The 16280-nt window shown below is 48.1% G+C and overlaps 1 protein-coding gene across 5 annotated transcripts in view; it reads right to left on the bottom strand.

Annotated features, from left to right (window-relative positions):
• LSAMP (limbic system associated membrane protein) overlaps window positions 1-16280 on the bottom strand; it is a 747548-nt gene that overhangs the window by 20469 nt on the left and 710799 nt on the right. The gene's annotated exons all lie outside the window — the stretch shown is intronic.

Below are 16280 nucleotides of genomic sequence, written 5' to 3'. Positions count from 1 at the left end.
CCAGGGGAGGTGCTGTAATAATTTGTTTGTTAATCAGGAGGAGGAACAATTTCCATGTAACTGTTATGACCCTGTGGTGCTGCACCTATAGGGAAGGGAGAAGGGAGGCCCAGCAAAGCTTTGATTTTCACAGGGGTGGGGAATGAAGTCGACAAGCTTGGCACTGCAGCAAGAAATAATGCAGACTTGCTACAGGAATATTATGTCCCAACACACGTGACATCTCATTCATCCTCCCATTTGTGGCTCTCCTTCCTGGACTGTTTTTAAGGCAGAGATTCGGCTTGACATTCTCCCTGTAGCCCCAGACAGTGGTAACTTGTTATACCATGGTGTGTGTGATACGCGTACATCTTGTACATGTCAGCACCTGCCCATGCTCGTGTGTGGTTGTGCAGGAACAGTGTGATGTATATATGGGGTGTGTGTTTGTATGGACAGGTGTATGGTGCATGGGAGAGAATCAGGCTGTCTAAGAAGACATGTTCATTTCAGCAGGAAGGAAGAACCATTTATTGTGAAAAATATCCTTTACAGGACACTCTGAGTATTTAATAGGGGAAAACCTATAAAATGTAATAGAGAATGAGAATCTATAGGGGTTTTTTAGCCATGCTACAGAATTGTATAGCAGGGATATAATTCTCTATTCAAGTCTATATGGTGCTTAAGCGAAACAAACCCGATAGAGAGGTTCTCATTATTCATGCAGTTCTGTAGCCTTTTCCCAGATGAGATTTGTTACTATCATAGCTCTTTGTTTAGTCAGCCAGCTGTTAGTGATCTGATCCCATTTTTTTCATTATTAGGAAGTTTATGTCGAATCACATGGACTGTATCATTTTCAGCCTATGGGCTGCTGCTTCAGCTATTCACCGTGCATCTAGTGAAGCTGGTTACCTGAGTCACATGGTACTGTTTCTGCGCTCTGGCTGGGTGCCAGAAACTTTTTAAACAAGGGAAGGCTGAAGAGTGAATTGTGCACTTACCCCATACAAATCCTGAGACCAATCATTGCTGAACTTTTGAGAGCATTTGCAGCCAGCGGTTGACTGAACAGTCATGAATAATGAATAATCTGACCCCACAAATCACAGTGAACGCACCAGGGGGCTTTTATTCACAAAAATGTCTGTGAGGAAGGCTTTTTATAATTCAGCTGTAATATGCATGTATGTGATTATGGGCACAGAGATGTGCATTTGTGCATGCATATTATAGATGTATAGTATGCATGTGTGAGGCTATGCAGGGGTGTGTGTGTGTGTTCATGAAGGTGTGTGTTGTGGAGATGTCACACATACCAGTGCATAGATTTGTGCTAGTGTTCCATGCACTGTGGATTGATGTGCAGTATTTATAAGTAGTCCTATACAGCTATATGTGTGTGTTCCTGCTTGCGTGTGTGTGTGTGTGTGTGTGTGTGTGTGTGTGTGTGTGTGTGTGTGTGTGTGTGTGTGTGTGTGTGTGTGTACTGGTGATTGCACACATACCAGTGTATGAAGGTGTGTGTACCTCCATGGATTGATATACGTTATGTGCCTGTGAAGATGTGTGTTTTCTGGTGACTTCATTCGTGTCAGGACATAGATATATGTGTGTGTGTGTGTGTGTGTGTGTGTGTGTGTGTGTGTGTGTGTGTGTGTGTGTGTGTGTGCATGCAACACCCCCCCCCCATGGAATGGTGTACAGTATGCATTGTGAGTCTCTAGTGGTTGGGGTGTCTGTGTGTGTGTGCGTCTGTGTGTGTGTGTGTGTGTGTGTGTGTGACTGCTCAGAACATAGTGTCTGTGTAAGTACCAATGGGTCAATATGGAACACGTGCATGTCATGATATGAGTCTCCATGCAGGCATGAGTGGATCTGTAAGAGCGTGTGTGATGTGCTTTCCAATGGCATCATCTGTAACCACGTTAGAGTAGTAGCTGCCTGTCCAAGAGTGGTACTGGACCTCCAGGAGCAGGGTTCACAGTATCACATCTCAGGTGTGTCAGACAGACTGGCCTGCTCCATCTTCACAGTCTCCCATCCAGGGCTCTGTTACAAGCCTCATCCCCAAAACAGGTCAGGGAGGGATGAGATGGGGGACTACAGAAAGAAAACATGAGCCTGGGAGGATGCACCCAGGCCTAGGAGTCTCTAGGAGGGGATGCAGGGTGGTAAGGCTAGCAGGGGATATGGTTGTGCAAGCTCACGCTCATGCTCAGAAGCATCAGTGAGTATGTGGTTGTGTGATGAAGACAGTGTATTCCAGTGTGCATGTAAGGCCACCTCTGTGGATGAACAACGGTGTGAAGTTGTGAGAGTCCTGTGAAGTGGTGTGCAACTACTAGAGTCTTTGTAGGTGATAGTGGATTGTGTGTGTAGTCATGTCAGTCCGTCCATGTGTAGCTGTAGTGCAGTCGTCCTATGTAGTCTTATCAGTGTTTGTGTGCAGCAATGAATCTGTATGCAGTTGTGTTCATGTCTGCAGTGGGTCCGTGTATAGTTGTGCAGCTGTCTGTGCAGTGGGTCTGTGTGTAGTTGTCTGGATGTCTGCAGTGGGTCCATGTGTAGTTGCGTGGATGTCTGCAATGGGTTTGTGCACAGCTGTATTGGTCTGAAGTGGGTCTGTGTGGATATATATAGTAGATCTGTGTGGAGTTGTGTGGATGTCTGCTGTGAGTCTATGTGTAGCTATGTTGGTTTGCAGTGGGGCCGTGTGTAGCTATGCTGTTGTCTGCTGTGATCTGTGTGTAGCTGCAGTAGGGCTGTGTGTAGTTGTATGGCTATCTGCGCCCTTCCACAGCAAGGATCACTGGAGACTAAGTGTAAAGACCATGCCTCCTTTTCCCCAGTCATGGTGCCTACCAGGAGGAGACCCCAGGTAGCTAGTTAAGCTGGCTTCTTGGCTGTTTGGAGCCACTGCAGCAGTTCTAAGCAGCCCCAGCCTGCATGTCGCCACGGGAATCGCTGTGTGTATCTCTAGTTAGTCTCTGTGTGTCACTGATAGCTGTAGTTGAAAATTTTTTGCTGAAGAATTCCTCAACAAAATGTCTTGTTTTGTTGAATTTTTTTTGGATTTCATCAAAAAAATGAAAATGCCAAAACTCAGTGAAAAATTTAGATGACAATGAAACTTTTTTTGCTTTAATTGAAAATTTTGCAGGAAATAAAACAGATTTCCCAACCAGCCCTGGCAGTCGTATAGGCACATGTTGCTGTGACTATGTGGGGTTGTGTCAGTCCCTGTGTAAAGGCACTTGTGTGGTTTTGTATGCATGGGACACAATCACATCTGACGTTACCGAACCTTCCTGGCTCTTTTCAGCCTGGCCAAGTCATTGGGATCCACACGGGGATCCAATTTGGATCTTCAGCTGAACAGATCAGACCAACTGTCTAGCCCCATCCCACCCTTTCTGGCTTGCCACATTTCTCCACTCAACTTTAATGGACTGTACTTGTCTGAAGAGATCTGATCCATAGAAACAACTCTTCCCCCTCCAGTCCCTCTTTTACAGGACAGCTGCCAACCTTCTATAAGGTGTCCCTTCACCTCCTATCCCCTTTGAGACCTGATGAACTCCAAGCTGAGGAAGCTGGTGGTAATTCATCATTCCTGACCGTGTGTAGAGGCGAGGCCCAACACAAACCCACAAATCTGAGTAGCCCCCAAACTTTGTGGGGGACTGAGAGTCAATTCCAGAGCCCAGTTTTGCAGGTGACCCCAGCTGCAAGAAAGGGCTTGAGCTATGGGGTGTTCACTATCTGGATCTAGATCCAGATTTTACTGCTCTACTCTTAACCCCTCATCCATGCTCCCTGAATGCCGCCAGCGCCTACCATGCCCATGTGACTTCATTCTAGGAAAATAGACGGCAAAGTCCCTGGGAAGGGAGAGGCAGGGAAGGAAGGCCAGTGGCAGTTGCTGCATGTTCTTGTGGGGTGGAGGAACCACACCCAGGCATGAAGCAAATATGAGCCATTTATATGAGGGCTCCATTTCAAGCTGATGCTATAGTCTTTGGCGCCACCTGCTGCCCATTGTTACCCACTACAGCAAGACCCAGCTGAGTATAAAAATTATACCTCTGTCAATTTAGGCTATTCCAAACACTTTTGTGAGTATATTTGTTGGCTTCCTCTGCTCATCATTAAATCCCTCGTTATTTTAGATCCACACCTCTTGCTGCTACAGTATGTACAGTTTCATCTTGTTTCCGAGTAAACTCACCTTCTCAAGAAGCTGAAGAACTGCTAGCACTGGCTACATCCAAATATCAAGTAGCTAGGTTTTATGCAAATTTATGCTCTGTCCTTCAGCCCACCAATGATTCTCCATTATGCCAATGAGCCTCAGTTTTACACCCAAGCACCACCTTGTATCCCTGGGCTCCCCACACAGCTCTGCCAAGGCCTCTCACTCCTGACCTACAGTATCTCTCTGCTATTCAAATCCTGAGACGATAGACAGGTGCTGAAATGTGCAAAGGGTCTTTTTTATGGGAATACATGCACAAAATGCATGCTTAGAGCTGATCACCTGACTCCTACCACTTGTATCACCTCAAATAGATTTTAGTGAAGGGCTCCAGAAGCGAAAAGCCATTGCACTAATCAACTTCCATCTTATATCTCTTCAGGGGTCAGTGTACACTCATTTGTCTGTCTGAGACCAGAGATTAGCTCATGCTACCAAAATTGGATTATGAACCAAATCTTAAAATACCTGAGTTCACAGATGAGATTTGAGTTCATCCTTTCTACCCAACTCAGAAGTGTCAGCTTTAAATTTCTACAGAGGTGCTTGGTTTACAGTAACCAGTACCTCTTTCATTTCCCACTCCGGGTCTAGAACCTGTGTTCTGTGACAGTGGCTTGCACGCTGATAACCTGCTTTACACTTTCTCCCTTGTTATTTGGTAGCACAGTTAAGTTCATGACCATTCACCATATGTGAAAGGTGTTTCTTTCAATTTAGCCAGGGAAGGAAACTGAGTTTCAGATGAAAGATGAATGGGAACATTTGAGGAATCTGCCAAATAACCTTGAAATTTCACCCAAGGGTCTGAAAAGCTTGAGAGAATAGGTGCAAATGAACTGGAAGTGGGAGAAACAGAGTGGAAAAGGGCCACAATGTTTGCACATCTCCTCAACCATACCTATATTTGCAACGTTGCACCTGGTTCTCCTCTGGAAAATGACTCTGTTAAAATGCATCAACAGGTTCCATGTTTCCTATCACTCAGTGACTCCAAAGCAAATGGGTTTCTTTACAAATTAAAAACTGGTTTAGCTAACTTCACCCTCAGCTAGAGTGATCAGATGTCCCAACTTTATAGGGACAGTCCTGATATTCAGGGCTTTGTTTTATGTAGGCGCCTATTACCTCCTACTCCTGTCCTGATTTTTCACACTTGCTATCTGGTCACCCTACCCTCAGTGTGGGATTTGAGAATCTAGCTTGGCTCTTTCCTTCTCATGCATCAGTAGTGATAAAGGGTCTGCTGGCTAGATTCTGCCTTTCAGAACACCTGTGTGATGCCATTGTTTTCAGAGGGTTTGCACAGACAGAATTGATTAACACCCAGGCCCAGATTCTCAAAGATATTTAGGCTCCTAGCTGCATCTCTAGGTGTCTAAATCTATCATTTTTGGCACCACTGACATGTTCAAAATCTGCTCCCAAACTCTGTAGGTGCCTAAGTCCTCTAGGCACTTTGGTTTCCATTGGCTGGCCTATTCAATGCATTCTAGGCACAGCTGCCACCCCGCAACCAATGAGCAACTCAGAAATATCGCTCCAGCCAAAGCCCCAGCATCTCCAAAGCAGGCTTCTCAAACTAGGTGGGGGACCCCAATCTCACCAGTGGGGCCTGAGCCCCCTGCCTAACACCTGATACCTATCAGCCCTGCAGCTGGAGAGCTTGAGCCAGACCGCTGGTGGGGAGCAGGGGCAGCATAACGCCCCCACAAAAGACAGCCAGGGGGTCACAGAAAAATGTCTGGTGAGCATCACAATAGTGTTGCGTGTGTGCAGTAGAATGAGTGTTTGGGCTGCTGGGGCATGGGCAACCTAAGCAGCTGACCTGGCGCAGGTGCCTCATTCCAGGACAGGGTTCTTGGTTGAGATGCCTGCACAGACGGAGGTGCCTATGTCTGGCCTGTCAGTCAGGTGCACCAGGTCAACTATTTAAGGGCCTCTACCTAGCTCCTCTCTCTGCCCCACCCCTCAGCATTTCCTGCTGGCTGTCTTACGCAGCTCACCACTCAGCCTGCTGGCTTCTGAGATCTCTTAGCAATCTGACACTCCCCATTCTTTGCCTGAGGCCCAGATCCTCAAGTGCACTTAGGCATCGACCTCCCACTGAAGTGAGTGGGAGTTTGTGACCCCAGGCACCTCTGTATTTGTCTCCACCCACCATTGTAATAAATCTTTGTACGACAGACACCTTGCAGGATATCATTTTAAAACTAACAACGCCTGGACCAATTTCTGGTGTGCTGTATGTACGCAATGTCTAATCAGAGTTATGGATGCATGCTGGAATGATAACTTAAATGTATTCAATCCAGGCTCGTCGGGGGGATTTGGTAAACAGGCCTTCTTGGACAAAGGAATGTGTATTTGAGTCAGGCAAAGACAATGAAGGGCCATTTTTACACGTTAGGTAAACTAAGCTAATTAGCAACCAAGTGGGGGAGCAAAGAGCATGGAGCTTCCTTCACCACCAGACTCCATGTCACCTTCCTCACAGTTTGAATAAACTTTACTTTGAGTGGCACCCCTCAGGAGAATCCATTGCAAAGGTTCATTGGACTATAAATGAGAGGGGCAAGGAATCCCCATGCCCCGCAATTATTTATCTTTCACCTAAGAAGACAAAGGTACCAGCCCTTTGACTTTGGGGTACAGCGCCTGACCCAGGGGTTTGGTCAGCCATCTAGATGGAAGCATGTGGTGAGGATTTTACCTTGACCCAAGTCTAGCTTGTTACATTTTAGGTATTAGAAAGCATTTTTATCTTTATTTCTCTTGTAACCATTTCTGACTTTAAGCCTTATAGTTGTACTCACTTAAAATCTTTCTCTTTGTCATTAAATAGACTTGTTTTATTTTAACTGAACTGTTTTGTAACTCCAGTTAAAGTAACAAACTGTTCACTATTGATTCCTTAAAGGAGTAATAGCCTTTAACATTCCTCTGCTAGTTCCAGAACAGGGCTGAACATTTTAAAACATGTTTTTTGGGAAAATGTGGGGCTGGGGAAGAGTATGGAGTCACCTTACCAGTCATTAGCCAAGGCTGGTGGAGGCCAGTGGAAGGCTGTGGTATTGCAGGAATGCGCCAGGATCCAAAGTGTTGCACCAGGGCTGCCCAGTACATAGCCGTAGAGGGCATGCTTGGGGCTGACTGTGGGCATCCTAGGCAGACAGTCACAGCAGCAAGGCATTGTGAGGCACTCACAGTTACAGGGTAAGAGGGGACACAATTCTTTATTGCATCTCAGAATGTCATAGGGTTAGGCATCTAAATATCTTGGAGGATCAGGTCCTGCACACCTGACTCAGGGCTGTGGATTCCAGAAGGCAGCAGCCCACCTAGGGATTAGGCATTGCAATGCTGAGTGCCTAAGTTGGAGCTGGACCTTAGTGAAAAATTCTGTTGATGATGCACACGGAATAGACCCTCAGCTCCTTTTCACTGAGCTGTGCTGGCTTTCCAGGGTTAACAATCAAAATATTCAAAGCACCACCAATGTACTTCAGCTTGCTCTGCAGCATCACTTTGCTATTCCAGTTTGGGGCTCCCCACACAATTCTGCCAATGCCCTTCACTCCTGCCCCACAGCCCACCCCTCCGCTATTCCAGTGCTGAGCTCCCCACACAGCTGTGCCAATGCCCTTGATCCTGATCTGTAGCAGCCCGAGTTATTCCAAACAGGGGCCGCGCCACAACAGAAATGACCAGCTGGTGCCAAAATTCATGACATATTTTTGATGTGTATCACCAAACTCATGTCACTTGTGACTTAGAAACAATCTGTTCCCATGCTTTCCCCCATGTATTTGTGAAGGGCCACTATGTCCTGTGGCCTGGTTTAGCTAGAGGCATGGCATGGCATGGCAAAGCGAGACATTAGTCCTTTATGTTGCTGGGCCAGCTACGTTTCTTTGGGCCTAGCTTTTGACAAGACACTATATACAGTCTGTCCTTCAGGCATTGCTCTTGGCAGCCCAATCGCTGGAGAGAGTAACTGTCTGAGAAAGGCCTTTGCCCAGGTTGGGGAGTTTTCTGGCATCTACTCAGTTCTGCATAGGGAGGTGCTGGGATGCTGTGGTCTGTCAAGGAATGAGTTGCGTGAGAAGCTACACATTCAGCTGATCTGAGGCCACCACATATTGAGCACCAAGCTACTGGGCTACAAGTCGCCACCCAGACACCATCTGAGTTAGTGAGTGGTCACGGGCTGAGACAAAGAGAAAGTCAGATCAGCTGAGGGATTGGCTGACACATAAGCTATGCAATGACATATCTTTCTAAAAAATAGGCTCAAGAGCCAGAATGGGCTAGATGCAGGAATCACAGCGTTACATTCTCTGGCCTGTGTTACACAGGTGGTCAGACAAGATGATCACAGTGGTCCCTTCTGGCCATAAAAGGTAGGCATGGGTGACACTGTCACCAGGTGGAGCTCTGAAATGGTTTTCCAGCCAGCCAGTGACTGAATCCAGAAGGCAATCCCTGAAGTGTTACATTGGCCAATTATTGCCCACGGAAGGGGATCAGTGTCCATATGAAGAGTGAGGCCAGCAGAGATAGGTATGGGAAGCTGGTGATGTCAACTCAGAGATGTGATGTCTCTGGAAAGGGGCAACACCAGCCCGCTGATATGTTGGTTACAGTACAGGGGTGGTGCCTGCTCAGCTCTGTGATAAGTACAGGCTGATGCTGGCTAAAAGTTCTGATGGGTATGGGCAGGGAGATGACGCCTGCTCACAGATGGGTTGATGTGGTGGGAAAGGTATGAGAGTAACGGTAGCTAAGGGCTGGCTATGATATGAGGATGAGGCAAGAATAGGCATGTTATGGCTAGGGACTGTGATGGGTAGGAGACGGGGCTGATGGGAGTTAGGGGGCTGATGGTATGGAAAGGAAGCTCTGGGATCTGATTAATATAAGATGGGGACAATGCTGGCTCAGGTGTGCGAGAGAGGTGTCAGAGAAGGCATGCTATGAACTCTGGGATGGGATAGTCATCAGTCAGTGGGACCTCTCCTCCTTTCTTCTCAGTGTGATTGCAATCCCCTGCCACTGTACACTGCCTTGTCCACATCTTGATGGATCCTGTGCATCTTTTTTGGGGGGGGCGGGTTGATTTTTTTTTTTAGTGCCACCTTTCTCTAAGCCTTGGGGTGGTGGAAATGGGGACACCTTGGGACAGATTCCCCAAATTGCTTGGGCCAGGCCATTGGTGTTATATGCTGATCTACTTCATCCTATCTCAGCCACACGTAATGCTCTCAGAGAAAACAAAGAGGGCAATATTAGCTGGAATTCTGGCATTCTCTCCCCCGACCCACCAAATTCCGCCTCAGAGCTTAGCTAGATCCTGCCACGAAGTGGCAAAGCAGGGTTAAAAATGGTTAATAGCAAGGGCGCTACACCACGTTTCCCCACAAGGTGGCATCCGAAGGCAAAAATGAGGACAAACAGAGCTAACCTATGCACAGCGCAGCAAACTGGAGACAAAAAAGCCCATGTGCAGATCTTATCCCAACGTTTCGGGGATGATTGCATTTGGGGATCTGGATCAGATGCACCCAGAAATGTCCCCACTTCCTCCAAATGAGACAGCTGGGCACCAGGAGAGGAGCCCAGAGTCCACATGAAATGATTCCAGCAACTGGCCCAAGCAGACTTCTGCTATCTACTTACCTAACAATCACTCCATCCCTCCCTCCCTAGTTCCCAGGTGATTGCTGTCTCACCCCCTCAGCTGGGAAGCAGAAGTTAAATCCGGCCTGTTCCAACCAGCAGCTCTATATGTCATTATCATCTGTGGACTGTGGTCTAACTCTGCAATGGAAGACCTGGAGAGGAGTGGACCTGACGTCCAACTTCACTGAGCTACTGACACTTCGTCGGCAACCCTGAAAAAACAGAATGTGCAGTACAGATGCTTCTGGCCACACAGCCTTATGGATGTTTGAATGTTGTGACCTGAGGCGAATGTGGTGTTAGTCAGAAACCTCTCCATCCCACATCACCCCCTGCAACACGGACTCCAGTTCTTTCCTATAACCGGGATGGGGAACAAAGAGCCCCAGTGGGGCCTGTAAGCAGAGTGGGGCCGTCTCTTGCCTTCAGGGGTGTAGGCAGCAATTTGTAATTAGCAGGTCCATGCACAGAGACTAATCTATTGTCCCCAGGCCTTGGACTGACCTGCCACTCCACACAATCCCACTACTCACTCAATGGCTGCAGGATCTAGCCTGGGCTGAGTGAACCCCCTCCAAGGCCCTTCAACTGCACAGAGCACAGCACTCAAATGGCACAGACACCACAGATGGATCCCCAGGAACTGAACCTATGGTCACTCGTATCACACTACAGAGGAGTCCCTTCAACTGCACACACATAACAGATTCATTCCCAAAGGGCAATCACAGCCTCTCATCTGCAGAGGGGCTCGCTGTAGCCCCTCCCCACGCCTTCTCATCTGTCCACTGGTAAAGCGACTCCCCATGGCCTCACATGCCAGGTTCCCGGGCTCAGTGATCTGAGGGAGCAAATATGCAGCTGAGACTTCCGAAACCTGAGTGTGATTCTCTTTTCATGTACATTGGTGTAAGTCAGCCAGGTGTCACTCCACTGAATTTAATGTCAAACCAGTGTGAGACAAGAACTGGGCCCTATGACTCTTTTTTTGAGGAGAGAGGAGAGGAGAGACGTGTGTGTGTGTCTGTCTGTCTGTAGTTGAGAAATTAAGGGAGGAAAAAAATCTAGCAGGCCTGGAAGACTGTATTTCAGGGAGCACCAAAGATTTTTGTGACTCCACAGCATCAGAGGCCAATTCTGTTTACAAAGAAATTCACTGATGCTTATCTCGCAAGTTCTCTTGGGCATGTCTTGGGACAGGAGAGGTTGCAGAGAAAGAACAAAACCATCCACTAAAGAAAAAGGAGCAGGGGCCGGAAAAAGCTGGGTCTCTCTCTCTCTTTCCTCCCCGCCCTCTCCCGCCACAGCCTGAGGGGGCCAGGTTTTTACACATGTCAGTTCCTCTGCAGGAAGTCATTTTTCTAGTCTGTTGACTCTCTTTGCCAGGGCTTCCAAAGATGAAATCTTTATTATCATGGAGGCTTAAAAGGGAGGAATACTCTTAATTCCATTTTCAAGGTCATACTTTGAAAGTTATTAATTTCTTTCTTCCAAGGCTCTGCACTCTACTTTGAAGCTTTAGGGATTAGCAGTTTCTACTTACTAGGGCTTGCTTGGTTGTGGGTTGTTTTTTTTTCTTTCCAACCTGCCTTTGAGCTTTGGGGAAAAAAGACACAATTCACACACCACTCTGGTTGCAGCACTGTCTGTTAATACCTATGGACCTGCTGTTGCTGCTTATATTCCCTGGTGGGGGAGGGTCTTATGATTAAATCTTGAGCTGGGGCATTGGGTGGGCCTCATGTCTACACAGTCAATGTGCTGGCTTTTCTGGAGGCAGCCAGGTCCTCTGCATGAGCTAGCGATGACCCCAATCTAAAGCCCATCCACAGTGGGCTAGCAACCGTTCATGATGTTCTAGAGATGGCCCATTTTCTCCTGGCTTGCTAGAGCCTGTCCATATTGCCATAGCTGCTGTAGAAGGGGACCGCTGTCCTAGCTAACAAAGCCTATGACTAGAAGACCAAATACGGTTCCAAGCCAGGTAGATGAGTTTCTCTCACAGCTAACCTATTTTTTTCCTGTAGATTTCAGGAAGTTCTGGGGTTTTACCACTGCTGAGAAAATCCCCTCTACCCCTCTCCTCGTTCATTCTCCAAGCAACTAATGTTGCTTTATCAAGAACCTGGCATATTGCCTCTCTCAAATGCATTACTGAGCCCTTGATCCCTCCAGCTAAAGATCTGATTCTACAAGCAAAACAGCTGGGGACCATGTTACCCAGGTTGCACCCGTGGGCCATTCCTGGGTTGGGTCTGAGTTCTCTCCTCCCCCACCACCCCACAAGCTTCTAGGAGAGAATGAATCCCTTCCCTATTCAGATTTCCAGCTGATTGCACATGTGTGCACCAGTGTGTCCCATCCCCTCAGCAGTCAGCCAGTGCTGAACATAGTCTGGCTTCTCAGTGCAGAGCTAACTGCCTGGATCCCACAGCACTGGGCGTGCAGTGTCAGCTAAATAGATGCCCAGTCTGTGTTTACCCCACCACCCATCTCCATGCATAGCTGCACTAGGCATCAAATTAAATCCTTTGGTGTGCCAGGTTTTCATGGGCATGAATGGTGTGCATGTGTCCAGGGGGTGGAGGATGGGGGGTATGGGCATGGAGACAGGGTAGGGGATAGGTGTAGGGAGTGAGATATAGTGGCTGGAAGGTCGTGGGGCAGGAAAGTGGGCAGAGATGGGACTTAAGCGGAGAGAGAGAGTGGGAAACAGAGAGTGGGGCAGAATGAGAAGCTGAGGAGTGGGGGTGGGGAGTAGTCTTAGTGACAAGGGTACTGAGTGAGACAGAGGCCGGTGTAGAGAGAGCTAGAAAGGAAGTGATGGAGGATATGTCTGCACTTTGATCGGGGGTTGATTCCCGGCTTGAGGAGACACATCTGCACTAGCTATGACCAAGCTAGAATGCTAAAAATAGCCATCACACCACAAACAGTGGGAGAGGCTAGCTACCCCAAGTACAATCCCATCCATGATGCTAGGCACATGTTTGGGATATCTCCTTCTGCAACTTGTGCTGCCATGGTGACATGTTTAGCATGCTAGCTGGATCGGAACCAGCATGGGTATGTCTCCTTGAGCTGGGATTTACACCTCTGGGTCTTGTGTAGGTGTGCACAGAGGCAGATAGGGAGAGCGGCCAGAGAAAGAAAATGGAACATGAATGAGAGAAGTCTGAAGGGAGATAGAAGAGGACAAGAGGTTGGCACAGAGAGATGTAGAGAAGGAAAAAAGGAGAGCGGGACAGAGGTTAATAGAACAGGACAGAAGGATAGTAGGGAGAGGACAGAAATGGGCAGGGAGATAGACTGACAGAAAACTGATCTGTTTTTCCCTATGGTGAAGGCTTCTTTTGTGCCTTGCTCTCCCCTGGGCTGGGGTGTGGCCACCTGACATGGCAAAGCCGCTGTTTTGTGAACAGGCCTTTGTTAGTGTCTCTGCGAGCACGTGCGTGTAGCAATGTGCAGGCTGTAGATGGCGTATGAGCTGGTTAGTGTCTATGTGCCGGCACTTGCAGGAGTAGGTGCACATCTACTTTTCGTGTTGTGTGATCAGGGTTGGGTGTAAAGTGTGCGTATGGATCGTGGGATGTCTCCGTTATGGTCACAGCTATCTGTTTACTTCAGGGGCCTGACCCTCAGTCACACTAAGGCCTCTTTACTTTCCTCTTGTTGGCAGAAATGGCCTGCAGAGAATGCCCTCTGATGTAGCGCTGACACAGGGATTCTACATAGGTGCTGCTCTCCTTTCCCTGAGGCTGCTCCAACTTATACCAAGGGCCAGGTAAGGCCCTGCACAGTCCCTGGATGAGGTGGGGGCTAGATTCTGTACTATGCCTCTCAGGAACCGCAGCCCAGAAGCTGCAGCCCAGAAGGAGAGGGGCAAAGGTAGCTTTAAGCCAGCTCTGCATCTCCTGGACTCTGCGTCTGGCTGGGGCCAGAACAGTCCCCGACAAATATTAGTGGCTTTGGGGGCTGCTCTAACTTATGGCAGCCTCCTTGTAACTGTCATTGGGCTTTTCCCCAGCTCAGAAGCACTCTACTTCCTGCTTCCAGCATGTGCCCATGCCATGGACTGCAAGAGGAGCACAGCAGTGCTGGGTATATCAGACCTAACCTGCTTCTGGGGAAGCCTCCTCCTAGCCACTGTGGCCCCTTTTTGGCCCCTTTATGTTACTGAAGCAGAATCTGGCCTGGAGCTTGAAACTCCATTTGTCCACCCCACCTCCATCTCTACCCCAGGAGGCAGGAATGGAGTAACTGAGAATGAGGCCCTAGACATGGGAGTGGGGTGCGTGTGTGCGTGTGTGTGAGAAAGAGAGAGAGAGAGAATAACTAACGCTATAGATGTCATGTGAGTTGTGCGAACACAACCCTGTATGTTTTCATGTTTGAGTTGGCGTGGGTGTGGATGAATTATAACTCCCACGTGAGTCAGATTGTATGTCTCCCTGTGTGAGTAGATAGGTGCGTCCTATAGCTGTTGGGTGAGTATGTGTGCGTGTAAATATGGGTGTGAGAGTGGCTCTGTGTGCACTCTAGAGCTCAAATGCTGGCAACTTCTAAAGCCCCTTATTGGTACTCCAGCGGTGCAAAGTGGTCTTAAAGCTACCCGAAACAGCCCTTGTTTGGGGGATTGCTTGAGTGGATCTCAGCTAGCTATGGTGGCTTTCTGCTAGCCTAGCCCAGCCCCCCGGTGGAGCAGGTTGTGCACTTGTGATCCCTGATGGGACACAGCCCCTATAGAACTGTTATAATCCATTATGACTTAGAGCAACCCTGAGGGTATTCTGAGTTTCACAGTGGGTGGGGGTGCCTTTTAGGTGTTCCTAAGAACCTGAGGAACAAGCCCTAGGTGGTGTGTGCATTGAATAAGCCTACATGTGTATCTCCACGTCAGCAAGTAGGTGTGTCCACTATAGGTGTTGGAAAAGTTGGTTTGTGTGAGTGTGTGTGTTTGTGTCAACTCCCACAACACCTACCGTATACGATGCCTGACTGGGACAGAACAAAGCTGCACTGGTTATGTCGCATCCTCTTCAACGCAGGAACCACTTGCAATGATTCCCTGCCTGCTCCCTGCTCCTGCTGCCACCCCGACACCTCCATTCCCAAAAGTGTGAAGGGCAGACTAAGCCCCATTTCCCCTTCCAAACAGACCCTCCCTCTTTTGTTAGGTCCTTTGATGGGCACAGCAATTCCTGTGTGCGCGCCAGGAGGACTCTGCTTTTCTGCAAGTCTGATTTGCTTGCGAAAAGGTTCTTTTTTTTCCCCCTGGTTGTTTTTGTTTTCTGAGAGAGCGCTGAGACAGCTGTATTAATCATGTAAGCCCAGCCATGTGTAATGTGCTTTATCAACCACAGCGCAAGCACTGAATGGCAACCAGTTCACGAATAGGCCCAGCGCAGTGCCTGAGCCTAGAAGATAAACCCGACGCTTCCCAAACTGACTTACCATCCTGGGTTAGTGAATGGAGAGGCTGTTCGCTCGGGACAATAACCAGATGGGAGGCCAATTTGTTAGGCAAATTCCTTAGTGGTTTGCAAAGTGGAAATGGGGAAGGAGAGTGAGGATAGGGAAGGGGGGGGGAACAGTTCTATTTGAGGATTTAAAAAAGAAGTGATGTCTGTTCTCTCCCCACCCTACTTTAATTTCAGTGCAGCTTTTCACAACAGGTCTCTGCTACTGGGAAGGCAACTAAAAAAGGACGTGGAGAGAGAGTGAGAGAGAGCAGGGTCTTCATGTGTATTTGTTATAAACTTGATATAAGATTTATATTCCCCCACCACACTTTTCCAAGTAAAAAGCTTAGGGAAATGGTTTAAGAGACAATATTGTTATTCCCTGAATGCTCACATGGAGGCATCAGGAGCTGGTTTAAAACCATACCAAGCTGTGTGTTTCACAGCTGGATCTGTAGTCCTGCCAAGCTCTGGATTCTTTGGGTCTGGAGGGGTATATTCTGCCTGAGTGCTGGTCTAAACTGAACCCATCCACACTACAGGTCAAACTCTGTTATCAGCGATCACACCTGCCAATGTATTACCTGAACTGATTATCGTAGGGGTGGGGGTGATTTCTAATCCATTCAGTGAAGACGGGGATTTTTCCAATATTCTGACCCAGAACACCCTCTAGGGCACTAAGGCATGAATGCAGTTTTGCAGCTATGCTCTGTGTGCAGCAAACCGTGCTACAACCAGGTTAGGCTCTAACTGGGGCTAAAAAGGGCTTCGAGTGTGTGTGCCACTCCATGGCAAGGGCAAAGGTCGAACTGAAGAGCATTTCCCTAGTCCTAGCTCTCAGCCTCCTCCTCCCTCTCACTCAGCTCATTGGATTCTCCGCAGCACTGCAG

Source organism: Gopherus flavomarginatus, chromosome 1 (assembly GCF_025201925.1).
Source record: "Gopherus flavomarginatus isolate rGopFla2 chromosome 1, rGopFla2.mat.asm, whole genome shotgun sequence".
Lineage (NCBI taxonomy): Eukaryota > Metazoa > Chordata > Testudines > Testudinidae > Gopherus > Gopherus flavomarginatus.
This window is presented reverse-complemented; position numbering and strand designations above follow the sequence as displayed.